Below are 6056 nucleotides of genomic sequence, written 5' to 3'. Positions count from 1 at the left end.
CAGCTGAGCACTAAGCACTCCCATTGAATCATCTTTTTCTCCCTTCTCTTTTTAAGCTAGGTCCCTAATGTTTCTAAATGTGCCATTTTTAAATGAAACAAAACAGAAAACTGCCCACCTTCCTGTTCGCTACCTCATACAGTGGGCCTGAATTGAAAACACCAACATGGAGAGAATTACGAGTTGCACAAAGAATAGCTTGGGTTTCTCAACGAGCACAGTCTCTTAAATGGGAAACAAACTATGTTTTGGATCATATAGCTGCTGCGCAAGGTATTCTCCCTCTGATGGCCTGATCTGGGGGTACATTCTGGAATAATTTCCTACAGGAAAAGTGACAGCTCTTTCACATCCTTCCCCTCCTCCCTACACATAGCTAGCAGGATTCTTCTTACAGGACCGTTATTTATTAAGACCAAATAAAGTTATTTCCTTTAAAGCAAAGTGCCTTTGTAGTGTAAAGACTTCAAAGGGACCTTTGCCCATCTTTGTAGGGGCTACCACCACCTTGGACGTATGCCCTTTTGTCCCCCAAAAGCCACTTCAACCTACTTTTCAATTTTTAGAAAAGAGGCATTCTTTGTTTCTAACAAAAGCGCCACCTTAGCACCTCACTCGCCAGCAAATTAAGTGCTATCAGCTAAACCCGCTCCACCGTCTGCTCTGAGTTATACACCAGTCATGGTAGGTTTTAATTTGATTAGTGATTGGGCTAAAAGCAGCTAAATAAAAATTATAATGCCCAAGAGCCACTTAGACTTGTTCAGACACTTTAAATACCAAATCCCTTCAGCAATATAACATTATCTTTATAGACAAAACTGAGTTTAAAAGTACAAATCTAATTGATCTCAAGTGCATTGGAATTACTATATTTAGGCATTGGATTATGTACTACAGAAAGCCTCACGCTATGTAAGCAACAAAACTAATTGTGGAAAGACAAAGGTATGTGTCTAACATGCTTATGGACTTTTAAAAATTCATATTTTCATTGAAGCTGGCAAAGTTACAGCTGCTCACAACAGCAGTGAATTTGGCACAGTGCCCTGTATGTTGAGCAAACATAAACCAGCTATTTCTAGTCTCCTTCAGAAGACCTGGACTTCAAGTCCTGCCTCAAAATTACTATTTAAGGCTCTCGCTGTTGCAGGAAGAAAAAAGTAAATTAAAAACCAGCAAGTAGATTCTCAACACATAAGCAAGACTTTCTTTTCTTTAGTCTCAACTGGGGGCTCAGTTCATGCAGGCATTTATGGCAGACGCTCAGACACCACAGAAGGATGCCGTTACACTTTTAAAGAAGCTTTACAAATGTAATATACTATTTCAGAATAAAAAAGTTACCTAGACAAAAGGAAGCAGCAATCCATCCCCATAGCCACTTCTGACATCAATATATATCAGCATGTATTTAAAAAAGACAAAAAAATTGAGAGATTCACTAGTCCAGTTGAACTTCCCTGGCTGGACAGGGAATTAATTTTCAAGTCTTCAGATGGATGCATGGATTCTGCCTGCTTTGAACTCTGCTGTTGCATGCACCTCAGTTGCCTGCCTGCAGACAGGCAGCCCTGGGAGGGAAAAAGCAACAAAATTCATTTTTTTCCTGACTATAACCCCATCTGCATCTCAGAGCAAAGCAATCGTCAAGAAACACTTGCAGACAACGTGATTCAAGATACCGCTCTAAAACTCATTGGGTCACCCATGTCGCACTTTCTGCTTAACATGGGATTTTTCAGTGACAGCAAGGACCATAGAGGAGTCTCTCCTCTTGCTCCTCCTTTATAATCATATATATATATAAAAAACATGTATATATGATTATATATGATGCCCCTATATATGCATTCACTAGTTAAAAGAGTAACTCTTCTGGAATAATGCAGAGGCTTCCAGAAAAACGCACGAAGAGAGAAAAATAACAAACACTGGAGAAAACAAGTAAGGTCTTAAAAATAAAAAAGGTGAATGTGATCTTTAGTGAATTCAAGAAAATCCCCAGAGGAAATCCACCTATTAAGCATCTAAACCAAGGCTGTATCCCAGTATTAATACAAGGGGCCAGGCCTTGGAAGCCTCGTTTCAAGATGTTTCCTACCAGGCTAGGGAGAGCAGGAATGAAAGTGATTTGGGTCCGTAATTCCACAGAAAAGCAAAAATCTTTCTAGGCTGAAGGGTGGTGGTGGTTTTTTTTTTTTTAAATGAGAAATTAAAACCACACACACTGGGAAACAAAGTTAAGTTAAATCTAGCCCAGCTTTGCACATTTTAACAATTCACTCTGCTGTCTGTAGAACACAGCAATATAAATATTGCTATCTCTGTTAAAATGAATTATTGACAATTTTAATACATGTTGCACAGTACATATTAATATAGAAAAATACATGTTATCAGCAGTGCAATGTTGACCATGTACTAATCCATTCCACCTGCTCAAATATTAGTGCAAATAATTATATATTTGTAATGCATCATTGCTGTCTAGTTTGAATCTCTGCCTCCAGAATAAATGTCTCTTCTCTGAAGTTGTTTGCTATTATGAGTAAAATGTTATATATTCATACTCAAATTGACTTTGGATGCATAAGTAAAATGAGCAACCTTCAAAAATCCACTTGTCTAAGACTTAGCAAGTCATTTTAATGAATTGTTTACAGTAAAATGAATGTTACAAAAATGTTTCAAACAAGCTCATATTAGCTGACTTCTCCACAACACTCAAATACCACGCATCAGAGCAGTGTAGAGTTCAAAATGACCATCGTCAACCGGCAGCATCAACTGAGGTGAACCTTAACCATGCCTTTCAGCAGGAGTTACTTACCCTGATACTGTGCAGTTTTGCTACCTATGAATCAATTCCAGGGACACCTTCTCTCCACAGCCTCACCTTTCTTTTCAAGCAAAGAGGTGGCCGTGATGAGGCTGGGCACTTGGTAGAACAGCAGCTCCTGTCCCCAGCAGACTGGTGACCAGAATGGGAAAAGCAGACATACAGCCATGACACTGCAAGGGCTCTGTTGTGCCAGGTTGTGCTCGGTTGTGCCGTTACACCCTCGGCTACAAGCAAAGCTGGGAAAGGGCTGAGAAGGACAAGGGCTGCCCTGAACACAGATGAGGTGGGATTAAGGTGAATAAATTGCAAGAAGACTTGTGTCAACAGGTGGTTGATGAAGAGGTGGGGAGCAGAAACAACCCCAAAAACTTAGAGCCCCATTGTGCAGACAAAGGGGAGGAATGAAAAGGACCGACATCTCCTAGTCCATTCTTTCCTCTATCCTTGCTAAATCCGGGTCTGAGAAGAACAAAACACAGCGTGATGCCTCTCTCCCAAAACAGCATTTGTTTCTTCACACTCTGGCTCCAGCAGCCTTACGGACAATTTCAGTTTTCAGTGAAAAAAGGCAGAGAAGCTTTAACACCTCAAGAAGAAGAATTTGGAAGTACCAACTTTGAAATAATATTGCATATTAGAAGATCAGCTGAACAAGCTGGCACTTACAGCCAAGCGTCTCATGAGGCGGTCACACAGGCTACAATACCGGGGCGGAAGAAATTTTAACCTCCGAGGATGGCAAACTATAGCTCGGAGCTACTGGACACTTTTGGGCAGCCTATACAGGGCAAGCAAAGGTCTGTTCTGTAGCACAAAGGTGACACAAAAGCCTCATGCTAATCTGTGGTGAGGCTACGCAACCAGGGGAAGGCAAGGGCAGGCAGGGAACGCACATGCTGACCGCTCACAGCGGGGGCAAGCTGCTCGGCTGGGACCAGGACAGGCTTTAGCACGGCAAGGCGGGGAACTACCCCAGCCTGTGGCTTGGCCAGTGTTGCAGCCTCTGCTCCAAGGTCTCCTCGCTTCAGAAGGGAAACAGCAGTGCAGACAAGCAGGATTTGGGACTGATCTCCAGAGGTCCTTTCCAACACCTACCACTGATTCTGATCTAAGGAAGTCTTAGATTTATCTTCATCCCAAATCAGGATGAAGAACTTAAATAAATTACAAGTAATATTTCAAAATATCTTAACCCTCAAGTATCAAAACAACTCATTTTGGTTTATTAAGCTGTTTTCAAAGATACTATTTAGAGATGACTTGACTTTATATTTCATGTTACTTTCCTGGCACATTCCCTAACGAATGCTGAAGCTGAGGTACCTGACACTTTCCCACCAGCCATGACCAGACCTTTACATGAAGTTTCAGTATAACACACCATTGAGCCAGGTCAGGAAAGAGCATGTAGTAACAGAGACCTGAGAGATTAGAGAGTGCAGGGAAGGTAGAGGGATAAAGGGGAAGGGAGCTAAACTCCATCCACATGTAGCCTGGTAGGAAAAGAATCACTAGATAATATGTAGAGGTCTCCTAGAAGCCATGCTGCAAAGTTAAAGGTTTCTCTCTCTCTTTCTCTCTGGTAGCATGGTAACACAGGGAAAGAGTGCAATCCTGAAATCTGGAAAACAGGGCGTAGGGATGCAAAATTAACAGAATAAAAGTAGAAACCAAATACACTCCCACATACACTAAGGGCTGTACTAACACAGAGTAAGCAGTGCCCCACACAAGAGAAAAGACAACAGGGAGATGCAGCTGCTTCCTCACTCTAACATAAGCAGAAGACATCGTATAGAAATCTCCTACCGGCAAAAGAAACTAGGACGGAGGAAAAAGAGACAAGCAAAGCAGTGAACATGACTGGGCAGGAGATCTGGCTCCCTCCCCTCCTTAAAACAGGTGTAGAAATGCCGTGAAAGAAAACACAAACAAAATACTCCAACGTAGATAGCAGAACACAAAGCCACCTCCACTTACAACTAGCACAGAGGTGGCGGTGGTGGATTATGCCTTGAAGCCAATATCCAGCAGAATACGAGGACAGGAAAGCTGTTCCTACCTTTCAGTTGTCCTCTAGAAGGGTAGTTTTTGGTGCTGGCTCATCCTCCCTACTGCTCTTGGCACAAAAAGTGCAAAGAACTGCTACCTGCATCTAAAATTAGACATGCAATTATTTATATATCTGCTTCCTTTGTGTATCAAAACCCATCACCTCAGCCTGGTTTCCCTAGCCATGACGGGTTCAACTCAAGCGCTAACCCAAATTAAGAGTTATTGCCATGGAAACATAAGCCAAAGAGCGCCCCTCTGTTCTGGAATATGTCACAACATTGAAAACTGTGTACATTAGATTTAATAACATGGACATATTGGCTTGAGAAACCTGAAGGTACAACCTTCTGAAGAACAGGCTAGCATGTACTGGTCCGGTGAAGGAACCCAACGGGCCTCTCCCTCTTCAGAGCGCTTTGTAAGATGCCACATTTTTGCCACGTTTACAACATTTCCTACAGAAACAGAGCCATCAATTCAGGCAACACTCAATCACGACACCCCAGCACCAGCTCGATGGCAGAGGATTGCTCCTCAGGCAACCGGAATTGTGGGTTATCTGTGGCAGTTAAACACTGAAGCAACCAGTGATTTAAAATGACTGTGTGAAAGCAAAGAGGAAAAAAGGAAAACAAAATCCGACCCATGTTCTCTTATTAACTACGAGATAAACTGATCTGCCAGCTCTCATTACCATGCCATTCTCAAGTCAAGTGTCACTTACCATTCTCCAGATCACTGTGGTCTTCAGAGGAAAAAAAAAAAAAGCAAAGCAAGCTCAGCCCTGGCAAATTCTCCTTCCCTCCAATCAGGCCGCATATTGCTGATGTATTGCTACTCCTCACAGTGGAAACAAGCAGAGCTCACGTTCACAGCATTGCTACCTATTCTTCACAGCAGATTTACACTCGTGTATGGACAGCCCCTTCTGCTGAATCCAACAGGTTCAAGACGAATGAACAGCTCCTCTCCAAAGTATTTTAGCCAGTCCCCATCATCCAGAGGCTCACTTCATTTCAGCATGGGACAGAGCTGTGAAGAGATTTTAATTCCAATCCTGCTTATTCTCCTAGGTTGATGTGTATGCCAGGTTTCTATTAATTGCTTTTTAACCACCTCCTTCCATGTGCTATGCTACTTCATTTAGAAGTGTGTG

The sequence above is a fragment of the Phalacrocorax carbo genome, chromosome 9 (genome assembly GCF_963921805.1).
Source record: "Phalacrocorax carbo chromosome 9, bPhaCar2.1, whole genome shotgun sequence".
Classification (NCBI taxonomy): Eukaryota; Metazoa; Chordata; class Aves; order Suliformes; family Phalacrocoracidae; genus Phalacrocorax; species Phalacrocorax carbo.
The sequence above is the reverse complement of the archived record's forward strand: the minus strand, read 5'-3'. Positions refer to the sequence as shown.